Below are 15,184 nucleotides of genomic sequence, written 5' to 3'. Positions count from 1 at the left end.
AAAATGTTAAAAAAGTTAAGAATAGAAAATGATTATACATAAAATACAGTGCAATATACTGTGAGTATACTGTAGTCTGTAAAAGAAATAAAGGCATAAATTAGGCAATAAAAAGCAATTAATACTTTACTGTAATAATTTGAAACATTAACCTTGGACTTGTAACTCATCCTGCACCATTTATAACATCAGTAATTCCTCAAATCATGCAGATTTTAAGGGTGGGCTCTTGATTCGGCCCACCTAGCAACTCCTTAAAGGAACAATTGCGCATATATTTCTTACTGTGTTCTTGGAAAAGGTTTGCTTCTGGAGACAGTGAGGTGTCGTTGAAGGCACTCGTTGGCAGACGTCAGGGAAGGGAGTGTGGACTTCCCACGAAGCCTAAGTTTGGGCACTTTGCCAGCGACGAAGATTATCTTTCCTCTCTCACAATGGCGAGAGCAATTCCTCCTCACTGAGAGATGTTAATTTAAAACGTCCTGTGGCAGAAGAATGCCCCACGCTAGATTACAGCAATAAAGCTGATGTTCAACTTTTATTTCTCCTGAAAAGACAAGGGTCACGGTTACGGTTTTTACAAACACACACATGCACAATGTGTCTTTCAGCGGTAGCATCGGTGCAGTGTGAGGTGATATTTTGTGTAAAGGATGGTGTGGACCGCTGCCATGGGGGGTCTTCCCCAGGAACAATGCCAACAATTAAAATCAGATGTTACACAAGCACTTCGGCCTTGGGAAATCACACAGTATAAGCCATAAGCGTTTGGGAAATACACACGGTAGTGCTCGTAGAGGAGAAGCACTATTATGTTAGCGTGTTTGCTTATGTCGTTTTTAACGTATCCATTAAAGGCGGTCTGAATGCTCACAACAGCAACTGATGTTGCTCTGTTGATCCAGTGCCGGGGGGTCGTCACTTATTTATTCTAGATGGTTCCCCTTTTATCAACACTAGAATATAGGGCGACTTTCTCTGCCTCGTATGTTCAAGACAATGTCTTCCATATAGGTCAGCATAAACTAGCCTGATTAAAAAGTATCAATAAGTTCAGAGTTCATTTCTATAAAAAAAATGTTCAGTGCCATAAGGGCTTGATTTTGTCCAGACAAATATATATATATATATATACACACATTTAATATTCAATTAATTTCATTTCAATTTAGATAGATAGATAGATAGATAGATAGATAGACGATAGATCAATAGTATGTTTTAATTGAAATTCGTATAAATATAATATAATATAATATAATATACATATATATATATATATTTTTTTTTACCTGTAGGTTCTGCCAGAGAGCTGGTTAGGTTCTTCAGTTAGTCACTTAAAACTAAGGGGACAAAAGGTATTATTCTGTCATGGAAAAGTGCAGTAGATATGTATTCTGAAGAATATGTTTTAATTATAGGAGATGTTTCAAAAGTAATTTTTCTACCTCACTTATTGCAACATCACAGCCAATCACAGCATATTTGTATATCATGGAACTGCAAAAATGTTGCAGTAAATTTTTTCGGGGTTTTAAATATTTCTCTAGCATTCAATTATATTTTGTGAGCGAGTCCCAGCGAGCACCTTTTTTCCCACAGAGCACAAGGAGGTAAATTGGCAGAAATCCTGTAATCCACTGGAGGGGGATGGCAGGTCCACAATTACAGCAGGACTACCTTGGGAACCGAAAGTTGGCGAAGGCCTCGCCGGGACCATTGGGCTGTCAGCACCAGGAGAAATTAACTGACATCAAACACCATACCTCACAAGCTTAGACATGTCCAGCACACAGTCACACAAAGAGAGAAGAGAGAGAGACATCAGACAGAGGAGGAGAACCAGAGAGAGAGAGAGAGGCAGGAAAAGACAAGGAGTTTAAACAAGGGAGAGAGAAAGAAACGGAGAGACAGGCAGGAAAAGAGATAGATTGATCCAGTGCCGGGGGGTCGTCACTTATTTATTCTAGATGGTTCCCCTTTTATCAACACTAGAATATAGGGCGACTTTCTCTGCCTCGTATGTTCAAGACAATGTCTTCCATATAGGTCAGCATAAACTAGCCTGATTAAAAAGTATCAATAAGTTCAGAGTTCATTTCTATAAAAAAAATGTTCAGTGCCATAAGGGCTTGATTTTGTCCAGACAATGAGGATGAGACAAAACTGCATTATTACAATAGGAGAGAGAGAAAAGATAATTGACAAAATCTGATTAGATATGATCCTCGTATATAGGGATGTTTGACCTCCCTGATTCAAGATACGCCCAAAATTAAAGATATTTTAAAACGTAATTTTGTTATGGCAAAGCTAAATTCATATATATATATATTTTTTTTTTTTTTTTTTTTTAAAGCAACTTAATGCTTTCAAATTCACATATCTTTTTTTTTTTTATTATTAAAATAAATGGATAAATAAATACATAATAATAATAATAATAATAAATATGCTAACATCAGAATAACAAAAGAAAAAAATTTTTTTGAAAGCATTGCATGTACAATATTTAACCCTCATGTGATCCAGACTAGTTTTTAGTATAGTTAGTATAGTTTTTTTTCCCTTGAAAATGATTGTTTATTATATTGGTTAATATGTTGATAGTTAATTATATTGCATTGGACTAAAACTTTTTTTTAACACTTGTGATGCTCCTGGTCAAAAATGACTTGCCTATAAAAAAAGTGTTTGTATGGTAGGTAAGCAGTCTAAGGCAATTTCCCTGGCAGCTATGAGCTTACTGCAAACAGCACAGAAAGCATAAACTCAAATATAATAGCGAAAGGGACGTCTGACTCTGTTTTGATTGAACACTGCAGGAGGTTGCGGGTTAAAGAATGAAGGCAGAATCAGCAGTGCAGACGGTGCAAAGTTTCAATGTTTTGTTTGTGAGTCTTTCCCGAACACGACAAAGGGTTGTGGTGGAATATTTGTAGAAAACAAATAATTATTTACAAGTGCTTGTAGCCCATCTGTGCATCTTTGGGATGTTTATTTCCACAGCTGTTGTGTCAGATCATATTAATTAAAGTTTGTTGACATATTTATTTATTGTGGTTCTTTCTTATTTTTATTTGGAATCGATTAATTTTTAGGTTTTGTATGTTTGTCCAGATTTTGCCATGTTTTTGATCTCTAACGGACTGATCGTTGATCATTCTCAATTTGTTGCAATAAATGTTAAAACTTTCCTAATTTTTCATTGCATGATGGAGCAACAGCTTCACAAACCCTCTGTGGCCTCACAGCAGGACCCAATTGAAATCAATGCATTTCTAGTGTAAATCTAGTGTGTAGGTGCCCTAAAAAGATGCAGAGTTGGCATGGCGTACTGGTTCAGCTGGTACAGCAGATGAGTTTCCGAAATGTCTGTTTAGTGTGATAATGCAGCTGGTCTACGTTAGCCCCAAAATGCAATATGGTTCAGCTCAACCCTATTTGTATTGGCCATTTCGCGGTGTGCCGTGTATACTGCTGGGACAGTCGGGCTGTTGACAGCCTGTTTATTTGGAGAATGCGCAGATGTAAGAACAACTCTGCAGATTCTGAGATGTTTTCTCATTCTCAGCAGAAAGAAAAATGTTGATTTAAAATCTGAACCGATGAGACAACATGCAAACATTACATGCAAATTCAAAGGGTCAAGGTTTGGCTGGTTAGTAAGGTCCAGTTAAACCCCTGCTAGTAGATGACCATCTAGTTCTAAAAAGCATCTTTTTTTTATTTGTGGCCATTTAAAGTTCAGATGTTTTGTGTCATTCATTCATTGAATTATTCATTTAAAATTAAGAAATTAACCTTTTTATTAGGGATACACGATATTATCGTAACTATTGGAATCGGCCAATAAAGAAATATAAATATCGGCATCGGCCGATATATATATGCCGATATGCCTTGCCGATTAAGACCAATAGCTCAACTGTGCTCAGGATGTGATAGCAATAAGATCACGTCAGCAGTGTGGTCATTCTTGAATCGAATTTCTGCCTGAATGATGATTAGTTTCAGTGTTTTGGACCGTGCATTTAATTGTACAGAATGATGTGTCCGGTGTGTGATAGAGTCAACAGTGATTAGCGCCTACAGCGGCAGCCTTCCCCGGGTCCTAATGCCTGTCTGGTAAGGCGTTTTGTTTACCTAGGTGGTGCTGTTGGCCTACTTGTAATAAAATGAAAGAAAAATACACAAATAACATCAAGATGCTTGTGTTTCTGAATAAAGCAGTAATTGATGTCATAAAATCACGAGTCTGTTTTTATTTAAAGGTCAGAAGCTATAGCTTAAATGAATAAAATCACAAAAACGTCACTTGTAAATTATATAATTTAATGTATACTGATTTATTCATTAATATGTATAAATTCATTAATAAAAGCTCTTTTGCTTTAGACCATCTATTAATATTAAATCCACAAATTAAATGTTGAGGTTTCAACTGCATTTGTCTGGGAAAAAAAAAAAAAAAAAAAAGCAGAGATTGATTTTATTATAGTTATTTTCAAAGCTTTCAATGTACTTTTATTTAAAAAAAACAACAACAACAAAAAAACAATGTTTATTAGTTCTAACAAGTACGTTTTTGCTCAAAAGCTAACCAAAATTAAAAATAATTTGTTTATAATGTCTGCACAGGAGAGATTTGGTGTTGTTTCAAATCAAAAGGAAATATATATCGGTATCTACATCGGCTATATTATTAAGCAATGACACATTAAACACACTAGTGACAGTAAAGTCATCTTTAATGTAACAAAAGATTTCTATTTTAAACAAATGCTGTTCTTTTGAACTTTCTATTCATCAAAAAATCCTGAACAAAAGTACCACCACAAAAATATTAAGTAGTATAACTGTTTTTCTTGAGACATGTTTCTTGAGCACAATATCATCATAATGCTTTCTAATATGGACTAATGGCTGCTGGAAATTCATTTTAAAACAAATTCAATTTTAAAATATATTAATATAGAAAACAGTTATCTTAAATTGTAATTTATTGAATTGTAAGTATTTCACAGTATTACTGTTTTACCTGTATAAACCTGTTTTACCTAGATAAATGCAGCCTTGCTGATCATAAAAGACTTCTTTCAGAACTATTTTAAAATATATATACATTTTTATATACAATGTTAATATTAAATAATCTTAAAATTAAAAATGAATCCACGTTTTAATTAATTGGCTGAGGGAATGATTCAGTGATTCACACACAAAGAAGGTCACTTGCTTTGTTTCTGAATGAATCAGTATTTTGAACGAATCGATTGAACAAATGATTCAATTACTTTGATATATCTAACTTGTTGCCATCTACTGGCATAACAAAGTAATCTGCAGAAAGGCAAAACAGGCCTATTAAAGTAGTCCATGCAACTTGTGTGCTACATTCCAAAAACAGCAGTCTGAACATAATTCAAAACATGTCCTTATCTATTTAACAACAGAAACATCACAGGTTTGGAAAGACATGAGGGTGAGGTTTAGTTAGAGCTTCTTCAGCAGACTGCACTGCAAACTGTAGCAGGTGGTTCTTATTTGGCCTTTGCACTCTTTGATTATTCAAGAGTGCCGGACTCATACAGCGTTCTGTAGTTCATGGACCTGCACCTGTCAGCTGCTTATTAACACCAGTGCATTTCTCTTAACCCAACAGTGTTGTATCGGCCGCCCCGGCTGCTCCCTCTGGCTGTGTTAGCCATGCAAGTAAACAGCGCTGACATCAATTAGCCTAGAGATTGGCCAGAGGTCTAAATATAGCTCTGCTGCACATTAGCCAATTTATTTTCTGAAAAAGAAAGAAAGAGAGAATGTTCACAATAAGCTTAAACGCTATCATCACTAGACCACATATAGTGACTATATGTAAACTGATAATGTACATTCAGAATTGAAACAAAGTCATAACCACATGATAGAATCAATATAAAACAGATTCATAACATTTAAGGGATAATTTACCCCAATATTAAAATTTGTTGAAAATGTACTCACCCTCAGGCCATCCAAGATATGAGTTTGTCTCTTCATCAGAACCGATTTGGAGAAATGTAGCATTACATTACATCACTTGCTCACCAATAGATCCTCTGCAGTAAATGGGTGCCGTCAGAATGAGTCCAAACAGCTGATAAAAACATCACAATAATCCACAAGTAATCCACACCACACCACTCCAGTCCATCAAATAAATGTCTTCTGAAGCGACATTATATAACATTAGTTAATAATATCACTGGGGTGTTTTTATCAGCTGTTTGAACTCTCATTCTGACGGCACCCATTCACTGCAGAGGATCCACTGTTGAGCAAGTGATGTAATGCTACATTTCTCCAAATCTATTTTGATGAAGAAACAAACAAAAAAAATCTACATCTTGGATGTCCTGAGAGTGAGTACATTTTGGGTGAACTGTTAATTTAATTTGCATTAACTATTGGCAAGATTTTAGAAAGGCTGCATTATCTACAACAGTAGCATTAAATAATGACTAAATCTGGTTATTTGTTAACATTAACACAATACAAACATTCATATTTTGGTGAAAGATTATGAAGACAACCATGTTTTCCTTGCAATAACGTGCACTTATGAATTGTGCACAATAAAACCCAGGACGTGAAATGTGATTTCATGTTGACTTTAAATGAAGCATGGTACTGGCTTTATTACGATGTAAACTCAACATATTCCAGATGCCTTCCTTCGCAGTTAAGCCGGCAATAATTCATAACCGCAATAAGAGTTAGTGACAGGTGCATATTTTCCGTGTAATTGATAATAAACAGGTTTTCCTGCCTTTTCACGGTTCGTTTCTTAGAGGGCATCCACACCCTGGTTGTGCCAATATTCATTTGGATAGCTGTGGTTTACTAGAGCTGCCTGCTAAACGTTCCTCATTCCTGGCCTTACCGTTCCAAGGTAATGGAGAATTGTTTATTTTCTGTGCTGCTGGACACCAGCACAGAACTGAGACAGTAGCCTGAGCAACATCACAATTAATTGATGACTATAAACAATGTGACACGTCTTGTTCGGGCTTCGTACATCTTGAATATTTAGATACTGGAATGACATACATAAAAGTTAAGGTCTAAAAAATACTGATTTAATGTTATTAATTTATAAATAAATCTAAATATAAGTAAATAGGATCAATTTTGTGTTAAACTTACTAACAAATTTATATAAAATATGTGAAAATCATAAATCTTTTAGGTTTTTATGTATTTGTATGTGTAAAACCTCTTAATAATGGCTGGAATACTAAGATTAATTATACATATCACATGATTTCATGTTAACTTAAAAAACTAATTAATAGTAATAATAATGATAATAATGTATAAATTATATATTGATATTAAATATAATATTTAAAATATATTCTCACTCTGTACAAGTAACATCTCTTGGCTGGAATACTGAGATTAATTACATATTGCACATCGTCTAGACTAAAGTAATTGGGCATTGAAAAACTGGTCTGGAATGGCACTTTAATACTTGCATTTTACAGCAAGTTAAATCACAAAACACTTAACAATAATAACCAATGGGAGCCATACTGTTCAGTCTCACTCTGTAAAAAAAAATATGCTCAGTCATAAATGTGGCTCAGCAATTTTTCTCCTATTTTTGAGGAATTAGTTCAGAGATGTAGGACTGGCACAGGACTGCTGGCTGGCACAAAACCCCTCGAGCCCAGAATAGTGGTGGTTTTTAATAACCATGTTCAAACTACGACGGTATGTTATTAAAGAAAATTACCTCTCCAGACCTTCCAATGGGCTGTTTGGGTGGGCAAGGGTGGCCACCCATGAATGAATGCATTTAAAACGACAGCCTGTTTATTCTGAAATGGAGGATGACTGTTTTACAGTGATGAATGAGTCTTTAAGAGAGCCTCATGCAGCTTCTGAGACTGGCACGTCTTCGCATTTGCAATTTGAAGAAGAGTGAACTGTGACGTTAGTGATGCAACACATGGCACACGTGATAATCTCGAAACTGCCTTTATTTGGCAGTAAACTGTGTTGGTTTTGGCTGTAAGAATTGGTACATGCCTTAAACTGAACCATCAGTCACTCAAGACAGTCCCAAAACTGAAATCAAGATAAAATCAAAATAACACTGGTTAGGGTAACAGTGTTATATTAAAGTTGGCCAGGCTGCAACTCAAGCTCAGCAATTCAGACTTACACTTTTTTACACTTTGTTTTTGGGTCTCCTGGCCTGTGACGTAACGCCACCAAACACACGTCGAGGGAGCAGATCCTGGATCAAATTCAGGAGCGAGAGACGACTTTCCCACCCACTTCCCTCCCTCCGGCGCGGCCCCACAATCGCCCGCCGCGGTCGAACTCCTGATTGAAAGTGGCAGTTTAACGAGAGCGTTTCCTTGCAGACTACAATCCCAGTTCAGGAGGCCATACGATCGCTTTCACGAGCCCTGCGGTTCGTCCCATCCCATTTAGATTACAATCCTGAAAAATTTAGGTCACACCACAGAGAAATCCCATCCCTCCACGGAAGAGCGGAGAAAACCGTTCCTGTTTGAGCTGGAGAATGTTAGTGCCTGTGGAAATACGACTCTTAAATTAATGCTAATGATAGTTCAATAATGTCATTATTCCATAAAAATAAAAGTTCCAAAAAGAGGTTTTCGCAGCAATGCCATAGCCATAGGAGAACCATTTTTGCTTCCCCAAAAGAACCTTTCAGTGAACAGTTCTCAAAAGAACCATTTTTTTCCTTATTACGATGAACACTGGATGTTAAAGGTTCTTCATTGAATCACAGATGCCAATAAAGAACCCTTATTTTTAGGGGTGCACCATGGTACCTTTGGACTGCACAAAAAGATTCTTTAGAATATTAAAATGTTCTTCACACGCAAAAAAAGCACACTTCACATGCTGAAAAGTTCTTTCGGGGAACCAAAAATTGTTCTTTTATGGCACTGCTGTGAATACCCCCTTTAAGAGTATAAAAAAAGGACCTACGTTTCTCCAAGGTTCGGGTTTAGAAGTGACAGGTAGGTGGAGTGCGAGATGCTGAGACTGCAGTCATACCTGGGCGTATTTGCTCAACAAGCCCCCGATGACAGACTGGGCTCAAGGAACAATAGTTCCCTTGCAGCTCCTTATCGCGGGGGTATGTACCACTGGGAACCTGCCACAGGAGCGACCCGTGTAAGCTGAAGCTACGGCGCTGGATTTCCAAGTGGGTCAGCAGCCAGGAGACAGAGCAGCCAAACCCAGAACTGCCTCCATCTCTAGGACGAGGGGGCAAGGCATGGGGCGACTCAACCGTGATCAAGACTCTTGTTAAACGTGAACTCCTGTCTTATCCCTGTTGGAAAACTCCCAAAAAGCCATCAAAAACATCCTTCTGAGGCTATAAAATTCAGTTGAAGAGTTTATCCATCATTCTATACTATTTACAGCAGCATCAGTAGGTTAGTCATGCGACGTACGCCATTGGTATCGTCGATAAAAACACGACTGCAGGTATGTCCGTCACCGCAGGTACCTGGAGGTTTGGAAACACTCTCATCATTGAGTGAGCTCTTCTAATCCTCTGGTACCTCGGAGGGGGCCAAAACACTCAATCCCTCTTCTGTGTTGGCCAGTGGGATTTCCCTCTTTAATTAATTCAGGATTTGTAGAGAGTGCAGAGGTCAGATGTGAGGAGAGACGCAGGATTGATTTTCTCTTGTAAGATGTTGAGGCCTATTGTGTGCTTAAAGGGGGGAAATGCATGATTGTACGTTACATGTTTGGGAAGATGTAAACGCATAAAAGTCTGCTCAAATAGTCAACCGGTTAATGGAGTTGTAAAAAAATAATGACTAGGTGGCTTCATCACTTTAACTGTCAGGTCGAAGAAAACCGGTTGTCCTGCCCAAAACTGTCAATTCTGCAATGTTGGGATGCTGAAAAAAACAGAGCAACAGTGCTTACACTTTCCAGAGAAATGAACGTGCGAAAGGTTTACTTAAAGTTGTATTTAAAGATGTAGAATATGGTCATGCAAAATATGTGCTTTATAAGTAATACACAGCCAATATGCTAGTAATATGCATGCTAATAGGTTAGGTTACTTTATTCATACCCGCAGGTAAATTTGTCTTGCAGTAAAATGACAGTGACAACCATCCATAACACAAATTCAAAAACACATTTAAAAATATAACACAACAGATAACAAAAATATGATACAAGATACATGATGGAGGAATGATTATTCCATGATGGAATAATAAGCAACTAGTTAATAGTGAGAATTGGTCCCTATACTAAAGCGTTACTGAAGAGTTCCTCAACACATTTTCCTAAATAGTATATTTTGAATTTGTTTTCATTTTATGCAACTAAAAAGGACAGAACTAAATTCGAATACTACACTAAATACTTTTCCAAGTTCAGCCTTCATTAAAATATCAGACGCATAAGAGTCATTTACTCTTAAATCGGACTACATGGTTTTGAATCACTAAAAAGAAACAGGCTTATAATAAGTTTTTATTCACATTAAAACATGTGAATCAAACGCATGGCATGTTTTTATTCACTAAAAGATCCAGCTCATAAGTCAGTGAGTGAATCGAGTGACTAGTGAATTTGATTCACTAAAAGGAACCAGCTCGCAAGAGTCATTTTTTGTAGAATTCTGAAAATATAACGTAAATCAAAACATCCAGCTAGCTAACACTTGATTGAGCACACTCTGCATTAAATTCATTTAAAGAGAACATACAAAAAACAGAACATATGATCCAACCCCACCTTTTGCTTTATGTAATTGCTTCCTGTTTATCTGACCCATGTTGCCCTTCGCTCTTGCTTCCCTGAAACATCAGACAATGTTAAGGTCAGAGGTCAAAGCTATCAAGGGCACGTGTAGAACGATACTCTTGGTCTTCTAGAAAATTGAGCCAGAGATCACAGGGTTAGTTCTTGGAAAGACTCAGTCAGCGTACCAACCACAGCTTGATAAATACAGTGATTTATGTTGTTAATGAGTAGCTGGTAATTTAAGTATGAGCAGGTGTGTTGAGGTTACAATATTATTCATATAATGGCTCTGCTTACTTTGACAATTGTGATTAGTTAACTCTGAAATTCATAGTTCACCACGCAGGATATTAATTAGAGGTGTTTAATGTAAGATTTAGTAATGTTAGAGATTTAAACAAACCCTAAGTATTGAATTTAAGAGTATAATCTGCCTTGTGCTTGAATAAAACTTTCAATTATGCTATTTATGGAGGCAAATTGCGATTTTTACAGTAAATGATCAGACTTTTGACAGAAGAGATCTGGACTACAGGAGAGGTGAGCTAAAGCTCTCTAAATCATATCAGGCACCCCTAAATCATTTTTTGCTCTCCCACATTTCAGGTGTTTTGTTTGTTTGTTTTTGTCATGTTCTATAAAGCCCTTGTTAGATATTTTTGCTGACTGATACATTACCTTGGGCTTATGATCCCTGCCCTGCGGGACATAATGATTCATACTGATGGAGGGCAGAGTTACTGCTGTTTGGAGAGCTCTCTCTAGTCAAATATGAGCCCAGCCAGATCCACTCACACAAGTCACAGAGATTTATGGGAAGTTTGCCAGTGTTGTGACACTTAGGAAAGTGTTTAAAGTATCAGTCATGCTCATAACCATGTAGTTATTGATATATTTTTCTACTCTTTCTCTCATAGGCAGAGAATAGAAATGGCCTCAAATCAGTTAATCAAAAATAATTAAAACAAAAATATTGTACATTTAATTTTGAGATTTATTAGTGTGTGAAACCACTTAAACAATATATGTACTTGAGTCTTTGGCCAGAAATGATGGGTGGAAACAATTTATATTAATTTCATTCTTATTCATCATATAACCTTTCTTACATAAAATGCACTCAAAAGGAAGTTTACTTAATTCAGATATGGAATTAATTATTTTAGTTATTAAACGGTGTGTTTTCAGCATTAAATAAAATATTTAGGGAAGCCAAATCAGAAATAATATTTGGAAAAAAATTGGTTATTACATATCTTGTGGATATATCAAAATTAATTGATATTTTATCATTATTATTTATAACAGTGAAAAGTAGAATATTAGAAAGAGTCCTTCCTGCTTTTGTGATTATATTATTTCAATTTTCCATTATTTCATATTTTTTATGAATTAATTTTAATTCATATTTATTTAATAAATAACTCATTCATGTCAAATACTCATGATTTTATCTTGATTTCAGTCTTGGGACTGTCTTGAGTGATAAATATAATTCACATGATATTTCAGAAATCATTCTAATATGCTGATTTGCTGCACAAGAAACATTTCATATTATTATCAATGTTAAAAACTGTTGTGCTGCTTCATATTTTTGTGGAAGCTGTGATATATATATATATTTTTAGAACTCTTTGATGAATAGCATTTATTGGAAATCTTTTGTAACATTATAAATGTCTTAACTGACCAGTTTAATGTGTCCTTACTAAATAAAATTAGCATTGATGTCTAAAAAAAATCGTACTGACACCAAACTTTTGAACGGTAGTGAACTATATTTTTTGCATTATTATTTATTTAGCATACACTATATCCAGAACAATATTTGGAATCAATTTATATTTTAATATGTATAATATGTATACGCTCAATGAAAATGTTATGACGACTGACAGTTACGAACGTTTTTTTTTTGTTTGTTTGTTTTTTCTCAAAACATTTTTTGTATAAAGGTCAGTTTGAATGAATGACATGAACTGCTTACTGTTGGTGCAGAACAGGAAGTAGATGCGTGTCTGGAAGAGAACAGGTGATCGTGGACGTTCGGGGGCTGTTTGGAGTGCAGGAATGTTTGCAGGGCAGTAATTGGGAGATAAGATCAGCGAAAGGGGCCAAGGCGCTGAGAGACAAACAGTGAGGAGATGAAGCTTGAATTAGAATCACCCATGCAGGCAAGTGCGGGGAGATTGGGAGAGAAAGGGAGGGAAAAAAAAGCACAGGCACAGGTTTGGGAACGGCTTTCTTTAGCTCATTATTCATTCCCCTGTGACATCACAGATGCATCACACCTCAAAACTACTGCTGTGATGATCGAGCTCACTTAAGAGGGATCATCTCCACCTGTCTTCACTGTGCTTCCTTTAAGAAATGAATATATGTTTTTACAGCTGAGGAGCTGTTCGTTGGAAATCCTCAAGATATATAAACCATAAATTACTGTCAGCACCTCCTGTGGGTTGTGAAAGGCACTTACGGTCTTTATTCACACCTGCTCTAGTATTCCTCTCACTACCTCTCATGCCTTCTATCACTAAATCATACATTTGGGAGGCAATAAAAACTATGTCTTCAATCCCAAAGGGCTAAATAAATTCCTGAGTACGGCTCAGAAGAAAATCCTTTTTTTGTCTAGGAAATAATGGAGTCACACTAAGTGTGATACTAAAAAGTGAATCGCAACTTTCTGCAAAGATTTGAACACTCACAGTTGACCTGTGCAACCTGCTAAATAAACTATGGAGGCTTGTTTCTGCCATGGAATATAAAAATGTAAATTATTTAGAGAATTTATATCTCGTGATTGCAAGTTATAAATTCGTAAATGCAAGTTTACATCTCGCAATTCTGACTTTTTTCCTCAGTATTTTGAGTTAATATCTATTTTTTTACATCTCACAATTCTGACTTTTTATGTTGCAATTTTGAGTTTATGTCTCACAATTTAGACTTTTTTTCCTCAGAATTTTGAGTTAACATCTTGCAATTTTTTTATGGAATTATGAGTTTAGATCTTGCAATTTTGACTTTTCCCCTTAGAAGTCTAAGTTTATATCTTGCAATTTAGAATTTTTGAATTAGAATTAAAATTTTAGAGTTTATCTCTCATAATTACTCACAATTTTGAGAAAAAAAAGACAGAATCACAAGAAAAAAAGTTTGAATTGTGAGGCTCTCAAAATTACACCCCCCCAAAAAAAACATAGTGGAAACAAAATTCCTTTCAGTTGTTTCAGACACTGTTAATTTTAAAACAACAGAGAAAATAAAGATATGCAATATCTGCATACTGAATTGCGATTGGTCTTCACCCGTGCCTTTATTTCCTTACTGAATTGTGATTGTTTTTGTTTTTCTTTCTTGCACACTGTATATGCTGCATTTAAAAGGCACTAAACAGAAAACAAACTGCATGACAGATGATAGTAGCAACAGCTGTTCTGATGATATTTCACATACTGTATGCAGAACCACAGTCTCAAACCTAAGCTCACCTACACAGAGCATTTGTTATTGTTTAGTCTTACATCAATACTGTAAAAAATTGGCCCCCTCCTCCCTACAAACACTGAAAATGACGCATGTGAATTAATGGTCATGGCGTTTGACACTGGCACTGTGTAGTCCCGTGTTCAGTTTCACCTCAGTCAAAGATTTACATTTATGAAACCTGATGCTCAGCACAAACCCTCTGGTGGCTGGGGGAACCTGTGGCCCATGCCGAAAAAATCCAATCTCTCTGACTGGAGCAGATGCAGAGTGCTGTTCTTAAATGGATCCTGACTTATAATGCGTAGACCTTGAAACTGGCCAACTGTGAGACGCCTACACACCGCCGTTTACAACATGTGTGGAACCTGAGAGCCAACAATCTGAACGTTTGCTGAAACACTGTTTGGGGAGGTGAGAGGCTGGAAATGATGTGGAAAACTGTCAGGTGGCCGTATCGTTACCTGGGAAGAAGGCAGAGCTGAAATATTTGTGTTAATCCCAGCTCATGCGAGTCTCGGATCAGGTTTCCGTGAGATTGCATATAGGCCCTTCTTTGGCTGAAATATCAGAATCCTGCAATGAGTAACAATAAGTATGTGCTACAGCACTCAAAAGCACTTAATGCTAAATGACCTAAAGGTTCCCCAAGTAAAAATTCCATTCATTCTCTCCATAGAGAAACTTGTTTTTAGATATATCATCTGAACCTTTTAGTACAGACTCAGCATAAGCTCCTGAGGTGTTGTAAAAGCCTAAATTCTGGTGAAGAACTACACCATCCATAATCCAGAAGACAGATCCACCAATCAGAGAAGTTGCTGGAAACCAGAATAGTGTGTGTGTGTGTGTGTGTGTGTGTGTGTGTGTGTGTGTGTGTGTG

The sequence above is a fragment of the Sinocyclocheilus rhinocerous genome, unplaced genomic scaffold, assembly GCF_001515625.1.
Source record: "Sinocyclocheilus rhinocerous isolate Xijiao unplaced genomic scaffold, SAMN03320098_v1.1 scaffold532, whole genome shotgun sequence".
Taxonomy (NCBI): domain Eukaryota; kingdom Metazoa; phylum Chordata; class Actinopteri; order Cypriniformes; family Cyprinidae; genus Sinocyclocheilus; species Sinocyclocheilus rhinocerous.
The sequence above is the reverse complement of the archived record's forward strand: the minus strand, read 5'-3'. Positions refer to the sequence as shown.